The sequence below is a fragment of the Castor canadensis genome, chromosome 4 (genome assembly GCF_047511655.1).
Source record: "Castor canadensis chromosome 4, mCasCan1.hap1v2, whole genome shotgun sequence".
Classification (NCBI taxonomy): Eukaryota; Metazoa; Chordata; class Mammalia; order Rodentia; family Castoridae; genus Castor; species Castor canadensis.
The window spans coordinates 18,706,564-18,729,860 of NC_133389.1; the positions used below are offsets into that span (position 1 = coordinate 18,706,564).

General features: G+C 42.2%; 1 protein-coding gene and 1 pseudogene across 26 annotated transcripts in view; one reads left to right on the plus strand and one right to left on the minus strand.

Moving 5' to 3' along the window:
• Znf532 (zinc finger protein 532) overlaps positions 1-23,297 on the minus strand; it is a 111,250-nt gene that overhangs the window by 77,775 nt on the left and 10,178 nt on the right. The window lies entirely within an intron of this gene.
• On the plus strand, positions 12,395-13,217 carry LOC109690902 (large ribosomal subunit protein uL23-like; annotated as a pseudogene).

Below are 23,297 nucleotides of genomic sequence, written 5' to 3' on the forward strand. Positions count from 1 at the left end.
CCAGGCCAGCTGGGAGTACAGCCCAGGAGGACAACAGCACAGCCACAGAGCTCACAGCACAATGTCTTTTGTACTATAATATTTTCATATGGCAAGGGCTGCCCAGGAAACAATACAGATTGAATTCATGAGTTTCTTTCTCTTCCCTTCTCTCTGGAAATCTACAAAGATGGCATTCGAAGTATCTTTTAAAAGATATAAACAAGCAAATATGGGGCTAGAAATGTAGCCTAGTGGTAGCATGCATGAGGCCCTGGGTTCCATCCCTGGTAGTGCACAAAAAAAAAAAAAGTGTGTAAATATATACATACATACATATAGAGAGAGAGACACACACATACATACACACACACACACACACACACACACACAAAGTAGGTTAGTGGTTGCTTAGAGCAGGGGGGTCAAAAGAGCCAAGAATGATAGCTGAAGGTACAGGTTTGGTTTTTTTGTTTATTTTGCTTTTTGGCAATACTGGGGATTGAACTCAGGGCCTTGATCTTCCTACCTCTGCTTCCCAAGTGGCTAGGATTATAGGTATGCACCATCACACCCAAGCCAGTACTGAGTTTCTTCATGAGATGATTGACCATGGTGATGGTGAGTATGCTAAGAACCATCAAACAGAATACTGTAAATGGGTAAGTTGTTTGCCATGTGAATTATATCTCAGTAGCTGTTGCCAAAATATATTCTACATGACCAAGGATATGACAGTGAGGATGGAGTGAAAGGAAAGACAAGACATGAAAGAAGAAGAGGAGGACAGATATGTCTGCAGTTGGAGAAACTCCATGCCAAGGTGAGGGGGAAGTTGGAACACATGGGGAGGATGCTCAGTCCTAGCTAGGATAACCCAGACAGGGACACTGGGGCCTCTGTCAGCAGAGGAGAGCAGAGTATGGAAGGAGGGAGTATGGACTGAGGGCAGGACTGATGGAAGAGTGTCCTTACAGCAGCCCTTCACTCCTGTTCCCCAAGCAGAGGGAAGAGGAACAGGGGACATCCTCTCCAGGTCACCTGAGCCATGCAGGGTCCATGGTGAGGCTAAGACAAAAGAAAAGGTGGAGAGCAAGCTGTCCATTTTCTCTACCTCTAAGGGCAAAGTCACATCCATTCTCCAGGCAGGAGCCAGAGGGGTCTCGTAGGAAACAGACTCCAGGTGCTGGCCTGAGAGACAGCTGGGGCCTGTGATTCCCCAGCTCATTGGGAAATCACAGAGAAGCCCCCCAGGGGCAGGCCCCACCTGTGCAGACACAGCTCACAAGCCCCTTCCACAGCCCTGATCACCAAGCAGAAAAAAAGAAGGCAGCTGCTGCAAGGAGTCGTGCCTTCAAGGAGACAAGACTACTTTTAAAAAGGAAGTTATGAAGGAACTCTTAGAAATTATAAATACTCACAACTGAAATAAAAGATAAAACAGAGTCAAGGAAACCAAAATACCTCTCAGAAAGTAAAATTAGAAAAGAAATACAGACAATAGGAGAAAAAAAAGACATGAAAATCAGAAGTTCAATCCAGTTGACCCAACATCTGACTAGTAAGAGTGTTCCACAAAGAGAAAATGCCAAGAGGATATTATCAAAAACATATAGGGGAACACCTCCCCAGACAAAGGAGCCACTTGAAAGCGCCCTCACAGGGCCTCCAGATAAACTTCGGGACGCCTGGTTACTTGTGCACTTCAAATAAGTAACAAATAACCTTTAAGTGTAAGCATGTTCCCATGTTTATCTGGGTATCTTGTATTTTTTATCTGGCCAATCTGGCAACCCTCTATCTGACAGTCCAGCACACCAAATGGAAAGTACTTACTGCCTGAGATCACAGAGCACCAGAAATGCAAGCAGCAGCACAACACACAGGGCTGGGCCTCACTTCATCCCAAGCACAGGTATAAGGAGTATAAGGTGTCATCATGTGGTCCCCACAACAGTTGGGTGCACATGGTACCTTCACCCAGACAATGGGGCCGGGCCTCTGCCAGGCTCCTGGCTCTTGGACAATTTATTCAGTTCAAGCACACAAACAGAAAGGCTATTTTTTTTTTTCAGTCTCAAAAGAAACTGGCTTTGTTTTAATTTTGGAAACTGAGCAAAGGGGGATTCAGGGACAGAGCCAGGTGAAGGGAAAGAGGTCTGTGTGTGTGCAGATCATAGTCTCCACCCTGGGTTACCAGAAACAGAACAGGCACCTAGGCAGACTGAGCACACCAAGTAACTGAGCTCCGAGACTCACCTCCACACAGAAAGCAGTTTGTGGAGGTGCAAGGTATGGCGAAGTACAAGAAAATGATCTTGGATAGAGACTCTGGCCATCCAGGCTCCCTGGGAAGCTGGCACTGCTCAGACTTCACTGGGCCCAGCAGATGCGACCTCAGCCCACTTTGGCATTGGGCTACCTCAACACATCTTGCTGTCGCTCCATTAAGACACTGGAATGGAGGAAGTCTATGGAGGAGGCTACAGACCCTGGGTGGAGACCAGGGCCAGGCCAAACAGAGCTTGACTGAAACCTTTTAAATATTCAGGCAAATGGTATATGCCTTTTAAATATTTTAATGTACCTTTTTAAATGTTTAATTATACCTTTTAAATATTTAGCCCTCTGGTCTCCTTTTGTACTCTTGCCCTGGGTCTTACAAACACCAGGGCAAGCCTAAGAGCCACCATGATTGTCGTCATTTTACTATTCCCACTTTATTTGTTAAAAAGAGAAAGCATCTTGCTCAAGGATGAGTAAGTTGTAGAGAGAGATGAGAAAGAATCTAGACCTTCTTCCTCCATAGTTCAGGCTTATAACTGCCTCTATGACCACAGACAACTAAAATGAAGTCCACATTTAGTGAAATAAATGTATTATTTAGAAAAAAGAAAGTCAATAACAGAAGAACAGATCAAAGTTCAAATTAGCAGTGGTAGAGGGCCTGCCTAGCATGCATGAGGCCCTGAGTTCAAACCCTAGAACTGCCAGGGAAAAACAAAGTTCAATTTAGCTGCCTACAAAGATTATGAATAGAAAGTTCTATTTGATTTTTTTATTATATGTATGATTTTGATAATAAAAAAAAACTTTGTTGAAAAGAGTTCATTAACGAGCTTAATTTCACATCTCTTCCCTCAATGTAAGCAACTTGAAAATCACTCTGCTTCTCTAGCCTCAATTCCTCTAAAAACACACATGGTTTTTCCTAATATAAGCATAGATTTGTCACAGTAGGAAAACATTTCACTCACTGTAGTCCTAAGAGAGATCCTGTGTTTAGTGTGATCATAAAATTGTTTGCAATGAAATACAACACATTCTACTTGTCAGAAAATATAAAGTAACAGAAAACCAAGCAATAGCTATTTCAGATAGCAACTGATTTCATGAATATGCAGGAGAGATTATTAGATCTATTTTTCTTTTTTTTTAGACCCCACTCTCTAATCTCAATGAATTTAAGATTCTTACCCAGTGAGGTTATTTTTTTTTTTTTTAAGTAAAAGGAAGCAGGGGTAGGGAAAAAAGCTTCTAGTATTTGAGTACTTTTACATTATCTATATTCCCAAAAAATGCATAGCTTATAAAATTATTAATTCAGATACAGTGGAACTCTTGAGTCAAACTTACCAAATCTAAAAGCCTGCACAATAAAATGTTAGTAATAATCCCCTTTTAGAGCAAGACCAATATCAAAGAGAAATTCCAACCCAGAGGATTTTTTCTGTATCCATTCAAGCCCTCAGGGAAAAAAATGAAAGAAAAATGAAAGAGGCTCATGACCTAAGACTTGACCCCACAACAAACCCCAAGTTCTTTGAAGAGTGCAGTCTGTGCCGTCTTTCATGTCTCCACCTGGCCAGGCTGAACTCTTTAAAATGAGTGGTCACATGGGGCCGGGGTCTCATTTCTCACATACTCTGCTTTTTTCTTGGTGGTACTGGGGTTTGAACTCAAGGCTTCACACTTGCTTAAGCAGGCATTGACCGCTTGAGCCATGCTTCCAGCCCTCACATATTCTGCTTTTTTATCTTCACCTACACCATGTCAGCCTCGCTGTCTTCCTCTTGTCCAGACCCCCAGACAACACCTCCATCTACCTAATTAATCTCAACGTACTTCAATTCCTTTCGCTGTATTGGTCTTCAGCACGTATACACATCATGGGTTGTTGTCGTTTTATTTATTAAGTAGTTCTAAAGAAGGATTTGAGGTGGTTTGTAGTAAGAGATAGTTCATAAGGAACAAACAAAAGGCAGAGAGGGATATAAAGCTATATTCCCATATCAAGACGAGTGGATGGATGGACAGAGGGGTGGATAGATACAGCATGTACTCCAACTCTCTTTCCTTCCCCATCTTCTTATCCCAGACACAGGTCACAGGAGACCCCACTCATCCCTGCACTCTGCACTTATCGAGGTACCTAGAAGAGACAAATTAAATTCTGAGAAAGAAAGGAAATGGATGCTGCCAGAGGCTGGGAGGGAGATGAGAAGGGAGAATGATTGCTTGGTTCAGAGTTTTTGTTAGGGGTGATGAAAGGTTTTACTGGGAGCAAATTATTTCATGCAACTGTATTTTATCTTATGAATGGTTAAAATCTTAAATATTACATATATTTTACTACAATTTTAAAAAGAAAAACAATAACAGCTGGGGATGTAGCTCAGTAGCAGAGGGTTTGCCTAGCATGTGAAAGGCTCTGGGTTCAATCTCCAGCACACACAAAAAAAACCTCATCTGTCCAGAGGGACCATGGCAGCACACGCTGGTAATTCTAGCACTTGGGAAGATGAAGAAGATCAAAGTTTGAGACCAGCTAATAAGACCCTGTCTACACACACACACACACATGCATGAAACAGGGAGGACAAGTTGAATTACACACTGAAGATTTTAAGGACTAAGGATGTAGCTTAGTAGGTAAGTGCTTGCCTGACATGCGTAAGGCCCTAAGTTTGAGCACCAGCACCACAAAAAAAGATTTTAGGAGTATATTCTGATGTCCAGCACTTGTTGTAATGTCTTTAGGGAAACAGGCTGACAGACATCCTCAGTGTGAGGGCTGAGGAAGCCTGCTTTTTAACATTTGTCCATTTCTGTGACTTAAACCCTCCCTCCTTGCACATTTCAGACTACTCACAAGACATCACAGGAGGAACACAGAAGAAAAGAGGGACATGATGGGTTGGCACATGGGGAGAGCCAATTCTACACCCTGCAAGTCACCTGCATCAGTTTTTCCCAAAAATTTGTTACCTGTACTGATACTCCGAGTGAAGAAGCATCTTGGGTCAAATGGCTAACAAAGTTTGAATTGACAAATCTTTATTCCCACTCCCCTTTGAGGGCTTTAATATATGTATCAATGTGCATTATTTTTTTTACTATAAAGGGCTAGAGAACAAACTCTCTTCCAAATCTATCTGACCTCTGCATCTCAGGGATGTGCTGAGCCTTTTTGGGAAACACTGCCTTCAAGAAATGGGTCTGCGCTGGACATCGATCTACCATTTGATCCAGCAATACCACTCTTGGGGATATACCCAAAAGACTGTTACTCCAGAGGCACCTGCACATCCATGTTTATTGCGGCACTATTCACAATAGCCAAGTTATGGAAACAGCCAAGATGCCCCACCACTGATGAATGGATTAAGAAAATGTGGTATCTATACACAATGGAATTTTATGCAGCCATGAAGAAGAACGAAATGTTATCATTCGCTGGTAAATGGATGGAATTGGAGAACATCATTCTGAGTGAGGTTAGCCTGGCTCAAAAGACCAAAAATCGTATGTTCTCCCTCATATGTGGACATTAGATCAAGGGCAAACACAACAAGGGGATTGGACTATGAGCACATGATAAAAGCGAGAGCACACAAGGGAGGGGTGAGGATAGGTAAGACACCTAAAAAACTAGCTAGCATTTGTTGCCCTTAATGCAGAGAAACTAAAGCAGATACCTTAAAGCAACTGAGGCCAATAGGAAAAGGGGACCAGGAACTAGAGAAAAGGTTAGATTAAAAAGAATTAACCTAGAAGGTAACACCCATGCACAGGAAATCAATGTGAGTCAATGCCCTGTATAGCTATCCTTATCTCAACCAGCAAAACCCCTTGTTCCTTCCTATTATTGCTTATACTCTCTCTACAACAAAATTAGAGATAAGGGCAAAATAGTTTCTGCTGGGTATTGAGGGGGGGAGCGGGAGGGGGTGGAGTGGGTGGTAAGGGAGGGGGTGGGGGCAGGGGGGAGAAATAAACCAAGCCTTGTATGCACATATGAATAATAAAAGAAAAATGAAAAAAAAAAAAGAAATGGGTCTGCTGGTTTGCAGTCAAGCACAAAGCAGAGACAGGCAGGCCTCTCTACAAGAAGACCTGGTTACTGCTCAGAAGAGGGCCACTGATGCCTTCTGAGATTGGCACCCTGGTGGACAGTGCAAATTGGGCAAGCCCATGTGCGTCAAACTGTAGCAACAATTTATAGAGGAAAACCCAACTGGAGCCTCTGCCAATGGCCCTGCACTACAGGGATTTGGGAGAAGGAAGGAGAAGGTTCCTGCAGGATGATAATGTTTCTGAGTTCCATAACATTTAAAAGACCACAAGCTCTTAAGATTCCAGTAGCCCCCAAATCCTAAACATGTACTAGCCTCTAAAATACCCCAGGTAGGAAACAATATTGACCGAGACAAAAGTACCAAAGAATCTAGAAAAAAATGGTAGGTAAACTGTGTCACAAAATGCCACGAAGGAGGCAAATCAAGGAGGGCTTCACATGAACTGAAAATAAAATGCATAAGCGGGAAATCAAAGCTGCAGGAAAGGCAAACTGTGATCACCTCTTTAGGGAAGAAAAAGGAGGTCAATGTGCATAAAACCAGCAAATTATCCCCAGAAGGAGCCACAACTTACTGGATTGGATTAGTAAGAACATTATTTTCACTTACTCTATTGTTTAAACCATTTCCAGAAAGAGGGAAGTCTTTCTATCTTCCACAGCAAAATGAAAAACTACATTTGTATGTTTCTATGCACAAGTGTCAAATAACAGTAGACCAATGAGGCATCCTAGGAATAAAACAGCGAAGACCACATAGGTACCGGGAGAAAGAAATGGTGTGCAGAGCAGCTCTTTCTCCCCTAGGTGGTGTGTCTGCAAGATGGTTCCTCTAGCTCAATACCAGAGACACCAACCCAGGATAGGAAAAAGAGCCACAATAAACCCAGTGAATGTTTTCTTGGCTTTCGTGAGGAATCAGAATATGAGGGAATCACCCAGGTAACCTACGGTTAAGAAAAGAAAGGGGATCATTCTCCCTCACCCCCATATAATCACAGGCTATCTCCACTTATATCACAATAATAAACAAAATCCCAAGTCCACCACTCCACAGGCAGTTAAGTTAATTTTCAAGTATCCCCAATATATTAATAAGCACTTGAGTACAAAAATTTATGCAGCTTTCCACTTTGTTGGGGGGGGGTGGTTACTGGGGATTGAATGCAAGGCCTCAAGTTTGCTAAGCAAAAGAAGACACACTGCTTCCCCTTGCGTGAAAGATTGCGAACAATACCTACAGAACAGATCTTTGCCTACTGTATCCTCCTTTCATGACAGCTTTGATTGCCTACACAAGTGTTGTATGCCAGACAACAGTTTGCAGAGCTTTCTGTGGATATGGAGATTTTGGAAATAATCAAGGTTATTTTAAACTCACATGAGCAGTGGAAGAAATCTGATGAGAGAAAGGAATGGCAATATTCTTAGTAAGATGACAAAACCAAAATCACCTCCAAACAGAAATTCCCTGAGTGATTCTCCACTAGTGGCAGGGCCTTAGGTTACAAGATGATGGTGGACAAGATAAGGCAATGATCCTATTGCCACCGTTACTGGTATTTTTGGCTTTAATTATTTTCAGTTTGAGTATTCAGCACTTTCCAGGAAATTACTGTATTTTTTTCTGACTTATAAAGGTTTGCTGTTATCACATAGGATTTTATTATGCCACTGGACAACAGATTTTTATTTTTGTTATTGTGTCATTTTGTTTTGCTTAGCAGTACTGGGGGTTAAACTCAGGGCTCCACACTTGCTAGACAGGTGCTCTACCACTTAAGGCACTCCACTAGCCCTAAGAACACTTTTGATTTTCCTAAATAGTAGAAATAGAATTTTATATGTAAGATTAAATTTTGTAGGAAATTCATTTAAAAAAAAAAGCTATAATCTCTATATTGAGTGATTCCTGTAATAGTAATAAAATCCCATATGATAATTTAAATTTTTTGAGTGTATATGGACACTAACTTCCAGGCTGCTTATAATGTGCAAAAGCACAGAATTACAGAACAAAAAAACCCATAAAACCAAAAAAAAAAAAAGTTTGCTAGGGAGACACTCTACCACTTGAGCCATGTGCACCCAGCCCCTCATTTCTAAACGCCAACTATTAACTTAATAATAGGGAAAAATTGTTGATGTTTAAAGCAGCTCACAGAAACTTCTAATTATTCCTTCTTCCCTTTAAAGTACAAACCAGAAATGGCTGAGTTGATAATCTGGAATAACTTGCTTCCAGTCACCTGAGGAGCATATTCCTCAAGTGCAGAGCACTACAGAAACCTAAGTCAAGACTCCCATCATCTCTTCCTCCAGCACCAGGATCCAATTCTCCTGAGTTCTCCTGCACTGATGGTGGTCCAGTGATTTGCCTTCCCATCCCATTAGGGGACTTCTAGCCAAAGAACATCACTATTCCACTCAAACCATTCCAATTTAAATGCCCAAGTGCACCTATTTTTTCCCCGTGCTCAGGTGTGAACTCAGTGCTTGGTACTTGCTAGGCAGATGCTCTGCTGCTTGAGACACAGCCCCAGCCCCTTTTGCTCTGATTTTTTTTTTTTTTCCCCTGAATAGGGTCTCACATTTTACCTAGGTAGACCTGGACCGCAATCCTCCTTTTTGTGCTTCCTGCAGTAGTTGGGATGACAGGCATGTTCCACCAAGCCCAGCTTTTTCTGCTGAGATGTGACCTCCCAACCTTTTGCCCAAGCTAGCCTGGAACCATGATCCTCCTGATCTCCATCTCCAGAATAGCTCAAGTTACAGGCCAGAGTCACCAGGATTTGGCCAAATGTGCGTTTCTTTCATTCCTGGATTGTATTATACAAGTGATTCCTGCTCTTTGTCAAATCTGAAACCCAGAAGACTAGCAATAGAAAGCAAAATGCTGGAGGCCAACTCATCAGAGAGAAACATAACATTTGGGATAGAGCTCTCTAAACACAGACATACGCATAAATATACACATAAACATACCTAAGCTTTTTTCACACAATAATATGTCACATAGTTCCACGTCTATGTATGTTTCCATCATACCACAAACATGCTTCCATGTCAGTGCAACCCATGCAGTCATTCAAGAGTACCCTTTTAGCCAGGCACCAATGACTCATGCCTATAGTCCCAACTCCTCAGGAGGCAGAGATCAGGAGGATCAATGTTCAAAGCCATTCAAAGCCAGCCCAGGCAAACAGTTCATGAGACCCTATTTCAAAAAAAACCCATCACAAAAAAAAAGGGGGGGGCCTGGTAGAGTGGCTCAAGGTGTAGGCCCTGAGTTCAGGTCCCAGTTCGGGGGTAAAAAAAAAAAAAATACCCTTTTAGCTTGTGATATTTCCCAGAGTTTAAAGTTAAAGCGATGAACCCCAAGAGTCCTTTCTTCACGAATTGTTGCAAAAACACTTCAAAAAATAACTTTTAACATATACACTGCTGAGTTTCACTCATTTGCTTTAAAAATCCTGAAGATATATTTTTAAGTCACATGAGAAAATGAAGGAATAAGGAACATTAGGAAACAGAGACACTGAAATCATTCATTCATATCCTTAAATCACAATCTTCAGGGCTGTGGATGTAGCTCAGTGGTAGTACTTATCTAACATACACAAGGCCTTAAGTTTGATCCCCAGCACCACACAGAGAGAGGGAGGGAAGGAAACTTTTTAACTCCACTTTTACAGCATAATCCATTTTTATCTAATTATTTTTAAATGCTCATAAGTACATTCATCTCAGGTCCCTTTCAAAGAGAATTAGAGGAGCCACTTACCTACTGGGAAAGAGCATTGGAGAAGCAAAAGGAAGAGAAGGAAGAGAAGGAAGAGGGAAGAGGAGAAAAGAGCAAGCAAGAAGAGGAATGGAGGAAGAGGAGGTGGAAAAGGAGGGAAGAGGGCAAAATGGCGAAGGGAGAGACACCCACAGTTAAACAGTGGCTCATGAGAATATAGATACTTTTTGATAAGCCATTTATTTGCATTTCCTTACATCTTGAAATTTCTATAAAATAAAAGACAACAATCACCAAAAAACAGGGTTCAGAGAGGACTCTTTTTTCCTTTTACAGGGAAAATCTAAGCTGTGGAGATTTTGGTGGGCAGATACCAGATGAAGGTCAAAACCAAAGAACTAGGGGGCTGGGACAAGGGCTCAAGTGGTAGAGCACTTGTCTAGCAAGCACAAGGTCCCAGGTTCAATTCCTAGTACAGCAAAAAATTAAAAATAAATAAAAATAAAAACAAGTAATTAGAGATCATTAGGGAAATAACCACCACCCTTCCAGCAAAAATAAGCCAGAGACAAACAGGAACCACGGACACAATAACTGCCCTCAAGTAGAAGGAAAGCAAATGTTTGGATAAGCCCAGGTTGTAATTGTTAAGTAGTGATGGAACCTAACCACTTCAGCTTGTTTCTTAAGCACCCGGCTTAATTCTGGAAACACATTCTTTAAATAGAATGTACAGGCTAACGTGAGTGCTGTCTTTTTACAAAAAAAACACAAAAGGCCACGGATATATGTCTCACAGCTCAAGGACCTGTGGTGGACCTCAGGTCAACCTGGGCTCAGCAAGTATCATTTTCACTTGCAGCAGCTTCCTAAAAGCTTATCCACCCCACCTCACTAACCTCAGACCTTCTGACTCTGATGTGCTCACCAGTAAGCAGACTTATCTAAAATGGTGGGAAAGAAAGGAAAATCAAGGGAGAAGATGTGATCTGCAGTATGTCGAAGACAGGAAAGGAGAGAAAGGAAAGAATCACATACTTAAAACTCAAAATGAAAATATTTGATTTCGTACTTATAAAATCGGAAAATCTACGACATTGAGCCTGATATGATTCACTCTAAGTGATTCTTTCACATGGAGTTAACTGGCTTAATACTTGACTTTAATTTGAATTTTGTTAAAAGCAAATACCAGTGCCAAAATGCTCAATTTTCCTCTAATAATGAACCACCTAGGAGTTTTATCCTGACTCTGCTTATGCAAAACACTCCATGGAAGATATGATTTATTATTCAAGTAAATTGATTCCTTTGAAATATTAAGCTTTCATCATTTATATCAGAGCATAATCCTAAAAGATCCTTTATAGGAAGACATAATCTGTGTTCTTGCCACTGTCTGAGAAGCAAAATAGCAGAGAAGAAACAATTTACTGAAGCAAAGCACTGGCCCAACAAAAGACTGGGTAGGGAGGACTCCTTTATTCCAAGCCTTTCTGGAGGAATACCATTTGCATAGGGGAGAGGGGACAAAGCCTCTTCACAAAGCCATATCAGTCATTTCCTCAGGAAGTGGCACCAACCACAGTCACTCCCCCCAGACTGCTGGTCTCCAACACTCAGAGAGGCACCAGGATTGGAAAGAGACCCTGTAACCACAACCAGCAATCCTGGCCAAGCCTGCATGACACAGACTGCTGGGAGCTCAAGTGTGGGGGTTTCTGTTTTGATTTGTGGCCTTGTGTCACAGCCCAGGTAGAAGATGACAGGTCCTGCATTGACGCAGTACACTGCAGTTTTCCTTCTCCCCATCAGACCAACCCGCCCACCCAAAGCACATGAGTGGCAGGGTGCTGCATCACTCTGGGACCGGATCTGCATCAACCCATATCCAAATTAAGCAACTCCGCTCAATCCACATGACCCATGTTTTCTTTTTCTTGCTCAAGAGACAAAAATAGAATTGTGCTGACTTGCCAAGAGATGAAGATTCTTGAACAGTGGAATCTACTTACTGAGTATACAAAGCTTCCAAAAATACCTGCCCAGTGTTTTCCTGTAGAAAACAGAATGTAAATTTAAAGAGCATGACTGCCCTCAGCACTCCAAAAAAATGTATCTGCAAGAAAAACTCAAACACCGAACTAAGGGTCCACTAAATACCAAGCCAGTGCATGGGACACAGCAGCCTCAGTTCTGCTCTACCCTCCTGGGCCCTGCATCACTGTGCTGTAAAATAAGCCATGTTACCCAGCTATCAGAAATGGATAACCTAGCCATGTGCTCGTCCTCAAAGGGTCCTTTATTTTACCTCCATGAGTGCCTTTGAGAACCAAGTAACCTACTTGGGCTGACCATGTCTACAGATATCTGACACAGAACAAGCAAAAAAGTGCACAGCAAAGGCACAGTGGCTGACGCCTGTAATCCCACCTACTCAGGAAGTGGAGATTGGGAAGGAGATTCAACATTAGCCTAGGCAGTTAGTGAGACCCCCATCACAACCAACAGAAAGCTGGGCGTGGTGGCATAAACACAAGACCCTACTGAAAAAATAACTAAAACCAAAAAGGGCTGGGGACATGGCTCAAGCGGTAGAACACCTGTCTAGCATTCACAAGGCCCTGAGTTCAAACCCCAGGACTACCAAAATAAAAGTGTGCAGGGCTTGCCCAGGTACCCAGAGTTGATGGCCTAATGAAAGAAAATCCTCCTTTTCACCACGACGGCACTGAAAGCAAAGAAGGAAGCTCCTGCCCCTCCCAAAACTGAAGCCAAAGCAAAGGCTTTGAAGAACAAGAAGGCAGTGCTAAAAGGTGTCCACAGCCACAAAGATACACACGTCACCCACCTTCAGGCAGCCCAAGACACTGTGGCTCCAGAGGCAGCCCAAATACCCTAGGAAGAGTGCCCCCAGGAGAAATAAGCTTGACTACTAAGCCTTCAAGTTCCCCCTGACCACTGAGTCAGTCATGAAGAAGATAGCAACAACACACTTGTGTTCAGATCAAACAGGCTGTGAAGAAGCTCTGTGACACTGATGTGGCTATGGTCAATACCCTGATCAGGCCTGATGGGGACCCACTGGCTCCTGACTATGATGCTTTGGATACTGCCAACAAAATTGGAATCATCTAAATGGAGTCCACTGGCTAACTCTAAAAATACATTTTTTCATCATAGGGAGGGAGGGAGGGAGGAAAGAGAGAAGGAGAGAAGGAAAGAACAAAGGAAGGAGGGAGGGAGGGAGGGAAATCCTCAGCTAAGTAGATTACTATGGGGTGGCTTCTCTCCAGCAGCTTCCCATACCAATAAATTCTTAAAATCCAAACAGGAAAAAAGAAAAAAAAACTTGCCTTTCCTTAGTTACTCCTAAAGAAAAATGGGCAAAGACCCTATTTGCTATATCAGTATGACCATGTCATTGACCTTAGGACTATAAGGGCAATGTTTAAAACCAAAAAAATAAAATCTTCTAAAGTGAAGAACATATACACAAAAATATTTGAAGCAGGGTTATTTGCATTGATAGGGAACTGATTATGGTATATAAATGATTATATACCTGTTAAATAACTTCTTTAAAAAAAAAACCTGCAGTACAATACATAACGTAAAATTTACCATCTTAACCACTCTGTTTTGTTTTGCAGCAATGGGGATCTAACCCAAAACCTCACATATGCGGGGCAATTGCTCTACCACTGAACTACACCGCCATTCACATCTCAACCATTTTTAGGTGTATGGTTCAGCAGTGTCAAATACATTCACAATGTCTTCCGTACTATCTTTTTATGAAGTACTAGGCAGTCATTAAAAGTGAGGCAGAGCCGTTATAACTACTGAGATAGAACAATCAAAATAGACAAGTGAAAGAAATCAGGTCATAAAGCAATACATATACTACAATAAAATTTAAAAGAGAAAAGATAAGCATGTGTTTATGTGCTTATACATCTAGACACAGAAGGACACACAACAAACATTTGGACCTGGATCTCAAGGGGCAGTGCAGCAGAGGGCAGAGGGTTACTCTACGTTTGTGTTTGTATTTGTGTAAAACTAAATAATTTTTTTTCAAGTTTCATCCATATAAGTGTAAATTTGTATTTTCAAACTCACCTATCTAACAAAAGGAAGCAGGTGGAATTTCAGTTTCCTAAAAACTGAGAGGCAGTCAAAATAATCAACCATGACAATTGCACCCAAGGCATTTTTACAAGTTTATTTCCCACTGGACATACTACAGTCTTACAACCACAGATGCTTGTGGTGACAGCTTACTAATGAATTTTCAGAAAGCCTGAAAGGGTGTGGGCTGGGCCTGTCTCCATTAACAAACTTCAGGAAATTCATTACAGACTTTGCTTAAAATGGGCTAATCAGAGCCCAGTACCAGTGGCTCACGTTTGTAATCCTAGGTAGTCAGGAGACAGAGATTAAGAGGACTGCTGTTTGAAGCCAGCCCTGGCAAATACTTCACGAGACCCTATCTCAAAAAAACGTCTCACAAAAAAAGGCTGGTGACTGGCTCAAGCAGTAAGAATGCCTGCCTAGCAAGTGTGAGGCCCTGAGTTCAAACCCCAATACCTCCAAAAGGAAAGGAAAAATATGGGGTAATCAGAAGGTCTCACAATGAGAAATTAAGAAAAAAAATTCTAAATTTCTTCACTGTTATAAACTACCTTTTTCTAATAAAGCAAGTTTGGTAAATTCCAGTATTTCGTAACTAAGAACTTATTTATCCTCGTAAATACTAGTAACAAAGGACTCTTGGTTTAAGGGCAAACTCACCCAGGCTTCAGAAGCATTCCTTTGGCATTTTATAAATACCATGCTTTTTAGTAGTTTCTCTACAATCTAGTTTAAAGCAAATTATAGATTTCCTAAATTACAAGTGATATTGAGTCCAGAAAGAAGAGCTTCAAAATAATTTTCCTTTGTCACCTGAATAAGCCTTCAAAATTTCTGTACCTAAATCCTAAATCCTGCTCAGAAGTCTGTCCCTGAAATGCTCCAACCAGCAGCAATGTTTGCTGATTCTTCTCATTCATTTTTCCAATTTTAAATTTTTAAATATTAAACTAAAAACATTTGCAAACATTTTTGAGACATCCAGTATTAGAAAACATAGAAGCAGCACACCTGTAATCCCAGCATTCAGGAGGCTAAGGTAGGAGGATCATGAGTTGAAGGACAGCCTGGGATACAAAGTAACATTTTGCCTTGGAAGAAAAAAAAAATAACACCAAAGAGAGAAAACCAGAAGCTGAAGGTATCTTATATTTCTTTGGGGACTTCACAGTTCACAAGGTTTGTTGCTTGCTTATTTCCCTCAACAGAGGTCTTCCTGGCCAGGCACAGAAGGCTCACGCCTAGAATCCTAGCTTACTTGGGAGGCAGAGATCAGGAGGACCACAGTTCAAAACCAGCCTGGGCAAATAGATTGAGAGACCCTATCTCAAAATAATCCAACACAAGAAGAGCTGGCAGAGTGGCTCAAGTCATGGAGTACCTACCTAGCAAGTGTAAGGCCCTAAGTTCAAACCCCAATATTGCCAAAAGAAAAAAGCATATTTTCTTTTATTTTCACCACCAAAGTTTTGAACTATTGTTCTTATTGCAAGGCTTGAAGTCAGAGGTTCTCTACTGGGCCGCTTCCCACCACCACTGGCAGTTAGCAATGTTAGAGACATTCTGGATATCTTAACTTAGGGGAGGAGGCATGCTATTAGGTTCTAGAGGGCAAAGGCTGGCCAAGGGTGCTGGTAAACAGCCTGCAATGCACAGGACAGCTCCCACGACACAGTGCTGAGGTTGAGAAACCCTGCTCTACACAAACACACTTTGCTTGGCTCACCCTGCTCTTTCCCGACCAACACCTAATCCTTGCAAAATCCTGGTAGACTTCTTCCCTTGGCTGTTCACATTCACCAAGTATGCAGATGGTGGCACACCAGTGCTCCAGCCAATCCTATCCTGACCTTGCCCACGAACTGGGGAAAGGAGTGAACCAATAGCCCTCTTCCTTCTTAGTCTCCAAAATGAGGCCAGAAGTAACCATGAAACAATTCTCACTAGATGCCAAATTCAATTGCTTCTCAGTCTTTTGGCTAAGATCAAAAATATTTTTGGAATTACGTAATAGCACTTTCATCTATAAAATATGACTGACAGCATCTCCAAAGTTATCATTCACAGCATGTCTACCACTGCTGGTTTTACAAATAAACTCATTACAGCCCTCTTCCTGAAATAAATAGAAAGCAGGGGAAGAAAAGAGAAAGAGAATTAGTTACATCACTTCATCAATCGCTGTTTATTAAGAAGAAAACTGATGAAGCCCTCTAACTACTCCTCACAAGTCTCTCTCTGTCTTCATTAACCTCATCAAAAGACAACCAACTGCTCAGAACAGTGCTCATCCAGGCATGCTTCTCTGGTTAATAGAACTTTCCACGAAAAAAAGGGAAGAACGGACATCCGGTTTCTTTTACTCAAGGCTCCTTTGAACTTCCTAGTGCTGATATGAACCTCCACTGAAAATCTCCCACTAGGTATCTGTGGCTGGAAGCACAACCTAGGCTTACCTGATGGTGGGAGTTGTCAGGGTGAGACATCTTTACCCATACTGGAAGTAAGGCTAAACAATGATTTCCTTTGGGAACAATGATTTCCTTAAACTTTGGTTTAAGGAAATTATGCATTCTGGAGTTAGAGTGGGAGGCAGGTGCTGGCTACCCATTTGTTTCTCTGACAACTTTAACTTAATACTCTTTTTTTGGTGGTACTGGGGTTTGAACTTGGGCTCTTGTGCTTGCTAGGCAAGTGCTCTACCACTTGAGCCCTGCCCCAGTCCTCAATATTCTTCTTTTCCAGCCACCTCTACATCAACCCAAGACTATGTATGAAAGGGACAAACAAGTGACTGCTCCAAATAGGAAAGAGAATAATAATGAAAGTTCTTCTAAAGAGGCTCTGCCTTAAGTTTGACACCAGAGAAATGATTATAAACCTCATCTCGCTGGCTCTGTAAGTGTTGCCAAGAGCAGGCTATCTCGATGTATCATAGAGGGCATATGCACACAAGCAGACACAGTATGGTAAAGAAAGACAGACAACGAAAGGGAGCGTGGTACCTCTTCATGTTAAGAACTTTCACAAGCCCAACCACATCAATGTCCTGAAGCAAGCAAGAAACACTGCCTCGGTCTTGACAACAGGAGCAATATTGGTTGACCTAGAAGCAGTGGCTCTGAATCTCAAAGACATTTGAGCCTAACACCAATTAGCTGTTGAAATGACACCTCTAAACCACAGCACACTGTAGTGGTCAGAAGCATGGGCTTCGGAGTAAGACAAACTCAGTAAGTCCTGGCTTTTCCCTTTAAAAGTTACAAAATTCAGCCAGGTGTGGTGATACACACTAATAATCAGTTACTCAGGAGGCATACCCAGGAGGATGGTGGTCCAAGAGGACTGGTGGAGTGGCTCAAGTATAGCAACTGTGAGGCCATGAGTTCAAACCCTAATACCACCACCAAAAAAAGAGTATTATGAGGATAAACCATCCAGATAGATGCTCACTACATTAGCTGGAACATAATATTTACTAAATGTGAGTTATTTAACATCAAAACAAGGTTTGTAGCTAAGCACAGTCACCACACCTGTAATCTCACCACCTGGGAGGCTGGAGATCATAAGCTCAAGGCCAGCTGGGGCTATACAGCAAGACCATGACTCACAAAAAGAAAAGCCCAAGGTCAGTGATGGGATTCTAGCACAGAGAAGTCCTAGAAGATACTAAACCACAACGCTGATGCTACCAAATAGTTCACAAGACGGACATCATCTGAATTCCCTCCAATTCACAGAGTGCAGTGAAGAGCCTCCCTATAGCCCCTGGCAGAAGAGAACTCAGCAAAGCCCTCTAAAGCAAATGGACGCAGAGAAGACTTCTGTCCTCAATGACCTGAAACAGGAGCGCAGTGTAACCAAAGACATTACTGCTAAATTTGAAACTGGCCGGAGTCAACAATATCCTAATGCTCAAGATTAGAGGAACAATTTTTTTTAATTGAATCATTTATATCAAAACCTATAAAGCCTAATCATTATTACGCAAGTGCTAAACTATGTACTTAATCTTTCCCAACATTAGCATTTGCCAGAAAACCAGACTTACATTTTGCCAGACACCGTGCATGCCTATGAGGGACCCTGACCACACATGCACACAAACACACACGCATACATACGCGCGGGTGTATGCACACACACATGCACAAACACACGCACGCCTACATGAAATGTACAATTTATGTGTCCATAAAACATTAGATCTGACCAATTCCTCCAGTCACTTGGCCAAGTTTCCTACCTCCTGCATCTCAGTCCAATACGTTGTTCAGACAACCAGCATAAGCCGGGCATTTATGAAGCGAACACTGCAGGCTAAATGCTGTTTTGTGATTTTTGAATGAACAGAAAACAGAGAACAGATCCACCCTGGCTCCTGCCCCGGGAAGGTCGAAAGTGGAGCTCAGGATCAGAAAGGCCGGGGCGTGATTATGTACTCCAACTTGGCCTGGACATTCTCCTTGACCTCTTTGAGCCTCAACTCCTCAGGCATGGAATGGGACTATAAGGCTACCCACTTTTCAGGGTTGCTGTGAGCCCAAACAATTCAGAAATCAAAGGTGGCCCCAAATAGTTTCCTTAGCTACATTTAGCCAAGGTGACCAAGTCATCCTTTAGCTCATCTTCCTTGAAAATTTTGTTTTCTATCATTTCTTGGCAAAAACCATCCATCCAGTCAAATAGCTATGCTCAGTGGCCTCTGCAAACCTTCTCTTGTGGTAACTGTAAAGCATTTCCATTGTTTGTGTCTGGACCGTCCTTCCCTTTTTGTCAGGCTCCACCCTTCACCTTCTTCACAATTCCACCAAAACTTACCTTTTTCAGAACCTCTACCTGGTCCTACTTGGTCCTTTCTTGTATTCTTCCCACCCCTGCCTCTAAAATCCAAACAAGCATGTCAGAAAATAACAGCAAGGATGACAGTGCATGCCTGTAATCCCAGTACTCAAGAGGGTGGAGAAAAGTTAACAAGACTCTATCTTAACAAATAAGCCTGAGATGGTGGTATGTGCCTGTGATCCCAACTATGTAGGAAACACAGGATTGATGGTCCAAGGCCAGGCCCCAGGCAAAAATGTAAGATCCTGCCCAAAAAAATAACTAAAACAAAAAAGGGCTGGGAGCATGACTCAAGAGGTACACTGCCTGCCTAGCAAGTAAGTGAGGCCCTGAATTCAAGCCCCAGGACTTCCCAAAAAGAAAATACTACCTAAAATTAAGCACACAAATTAATTCACCTATAGCTAAGTTATTTTCTGGCAAGGCAGTAATAAATGAAGGCAAAGCTACAAACTATACTTCTTAAAACAGAGTAGTAGTGTAACAACTGTGCTGAAGGCTAGAAGAATGGCTGAAAGATGGAAGGAACTAAGAAAATCCATCCACCCCTACTGCTGAAAAAAGAAAGCAACAGTTGGCCAACAATGTCATTTTCATATATGAACAAGAGCACCTTCTGTATAAGGCAGCCCCCACTCTGATTGCCTCTTTGCCTCGATCTTGTTAAGCTCACCTAATAAACATGCATAGCTCATTTCTCACTGACTTGACTCATTCACTTAATGGTTTTGCCAATGTATAAACAAGATCTTGCCCTACAATGGCATTCTCTAGAAAGCACAGCATTTTAAACAAAGGAATCCCTTGACTTTACAGGAGAGAAGGCCAACACTGTGGTGCACTTGCCTCAATGAGTCCTACTGCACAAGCTCACGGGCCACCTTCACTGAAAGCTACTGTCACCAATTTAACGGTAGCAGTAACCTGCCTGCCCAGGCACAGTTAGATTGGTCTTGAGAAGTAGGACGAGAGGAGATGTCTACTAGTATTTTAAGTGAGGACATGGAGACATGGGCACTGTGAATAACGGTATTTGGCCATGTGCAGAGGACAACACAGTTCTACCAAGACAACAATTGAGTTCCTGGACTCAAGTCCTCCTGGCAGCTCCACCTGTGCCTTACAGAAGCCCCATTTTACTGCATTAACAGCTACATCTTCATCAAGTGGCCTCTGTGCCATGCAAACGCCAAACAGGCCAGTCCTTCACTACCTGCCCTAGCTACCAAGAGCCACGCTGCTCCCGACTGACTCATGTGCCTCACTTCTGCCACCTGGGCCACCAGGGTCCTCCATCACGTGCCATATGAAGGCTGCCAGGAAGAGCTGGTTCCACCTCAGCTATCCAATGGTCCTATATGGGACCTCCTACCAGCCTCACTTGCTCACCTACTCACTCACTTGTCCGCTATCATCCAGTGGGCCTCCCTCTCAGCACCACCCATCACCCAGATAGCTCAATTCCTCCCCTCTTACACTTTAATGAGTCCATCTGTTCTGCATCCCCATGCGCTTCTGGCTCTCGCCTGTTTCACTGCACTTGTGACCATCCATCTCTATTTTGCCTTCTGATGGTCCCTGCAGGTCTACTCCTAGTCTTTGACTCCTAACTTACCCTGCATGCTCCAGCCAGGCTGGACCTGTTGCCTCCGCTACATTCTGTACTCTCCCAACTCTTTAAGGCTCACAGTTCCATTCCTTTACTCCAGGACCAGCCCCATACCCTTCCCTGTCCTAATACCGAGGCCTGTCCCTATCCCTCCAAACCCCACTCCATTCCCCTTTCCAGCAATGTGTGACCCCAGAGCAGCCACACCCATGGGCCTAGAGCAGAGACTACACCCACACCTCATAAGGACAGAGCACAAGTTTCTGTCATTGAAGACTGGGTAAATAGGACCATGTTGTGAAGAGCTTGGCTGAGCTCTGAACATCTCCCTGGCCTTACAGCCAAGACTTAACCACACTTGGCATTATTTTTAGAGCTCCTCTCCCATTCCTGCTATGTAAAATCAGCAGAACAATTAAGGATCAGCTTGTCAAACAAAATCAAATACCTAGGTGTAAACCTAACAAAAGATGTGAAAGACCTCTACAAGGAAAACTATACACTTCTGAAGAAAGAGATTGAGGAAGACTATAGAAAGTGGAGAGATCTCCCATGCTCATGGATTGGTAGAATCAATATAGTAAAAATGTCGATACTCCCCAAAGTAATCTACATGTTTAATGCAATTCCCATCAAAATTCCAATGACATTCATTAAAGAGATTGAAAAATCTACTGTTAAATTTATATGGAAACACAAGAGGCCACGAATAGCCAAGGCAATACTCAGTCAAAAGAACAATGCAGGAGGTATCACAATACCTGACTTCAAACTATATTACAAAGCAATAACAATAAAAACAGAATGGTACTGGCACAACAACAGACATGAAGACCAGTGGAACAGAAGAGAGGATCCAGATATGAAGCCACACAACTATGAGCAACTTATCTTTGACAAAGGAGCTAAAAATATACGATGGAGAAATAGCAGCCTTTTCAACAAAAACTGCTGGGAAAACTGGTTAGCAGTCTGCAAAAAACTGAAACTAGATCCAGGTATATCACCCTATACCAAGATTAACTCAAAATGGATCAAGGATCTTAATATCAGACCCCAAACTCTTAAGTTGATACAAGAAAGAGTAGGAAATACTCTGGAGTTAGTAGGTATAGGTAAGAACTTTCTCAATGAAACCCCAGCAGCACAGCAACTAAGAGATAGCATAGATAAATGGGACCTCATAAAACTAAAAAGCTTCTGTACATCAAAAGAAATGGTCTCTAAACTGAAGAGAACACCCACAGAGTGGGAGAAAATATTTGCCAATTATACATCAGACAAAGGACTGATAACCAGAATATACAGGGAACTTAAAAAACTAAATTCTCCCAAAACTAATGAACCAATAAAGAAATGGGCACATGAACTAAACAGAACTTTCTCAAAAGAAGAAATTCAAATGGCCAGAAAACACATGAAAAAATGCTCACCATCTCTAGCAATAAAGGAAATGCAAATTAAAACCACGCTAAGATTCCACCTCACCCCTGTTAGAATAGCCATCATCAGCAACACCACCAACAACAGGTGTTGGCGAGGATGCGGGGAAAAAGGAACCCTCTTACACTGTTGGTGGGAATGTAGACTAGTACAACCACTCTGGAAAAAAATTTGGAGGCTACTTAAAAAGCTGGACATCGATCTACCATTTGATCCAGCAATACCACTCTTGGGGATATACCCAAAAGACTGTTACTCCAGAGGCACCTGCACATCCATGTTTATTGCAGCACTACTCACAATAGCCAAGTTATGGAAACAGCCAAGATGCCCCAGCACTGACGAATGGATTAAGAAAATGTGGTATCTATACACAATGGAATTTTATGCAGCCATGAAGAAGAACGAAATGTTATCATTCGCTGGTAAATGGATGGAATTGGAGAACATCATTCTGAGTGAGGTTAGCCTGGCCCAAAAGACCAAAAATCGTATGTTCTCCCTCATATGTGGACATTAGATCAAGGGCAAACACAACAAGGGGATTGGACTATGAGCACATGATAAAAGCGAGAGCACACAAGGGAGGGGTGAGGATAGGTAAGACACCTAAAAAACTAGCTAGCATTTGTTGCCCTTAATGCAGAGAAACTAAAGCAGATACCTTAAAGCAACTGAGGCCAATAGGAAAAGGGGACCAGGAACTAGAGAAAAGGTTAGATCAAAAAGAATTAACCTAGAAGGTAACACCCACGCACAGGAAATCAATGTGAGTCAATGCCCTGTATAGCTATCCTTATCTCAACCAGCAAAACCCCTTGTTCCTTCCTATTATTGCTTATACTCTCTCTACAACAAAATTAGAGATAAGGGCAAAATAGTTTCTGCTGGGTATTGAGCGGGGGGGGAGCGGGAGGGGGCGGAGTGGGTGGTAAGGGAGGGGGTGGGGGCGGGGGGAGAAATGAACCAAGCCTTGTATGCACATATGAATAATAAAAGAAAAATGAAAAAAAAAAAAAAAAAGGATCAGCTTGTCAATGAGTACCCATGAGGGGCTTAATTTGATTAACTCATGCTTTCAGGTTCATCTGATGTAAGAAAGATAAATGCAAATGGTAAATTATATGCCACTGAAACACCTAAGATAAGCTTTGGGAAGCAGATAAAAAGTCAAGGTGGAG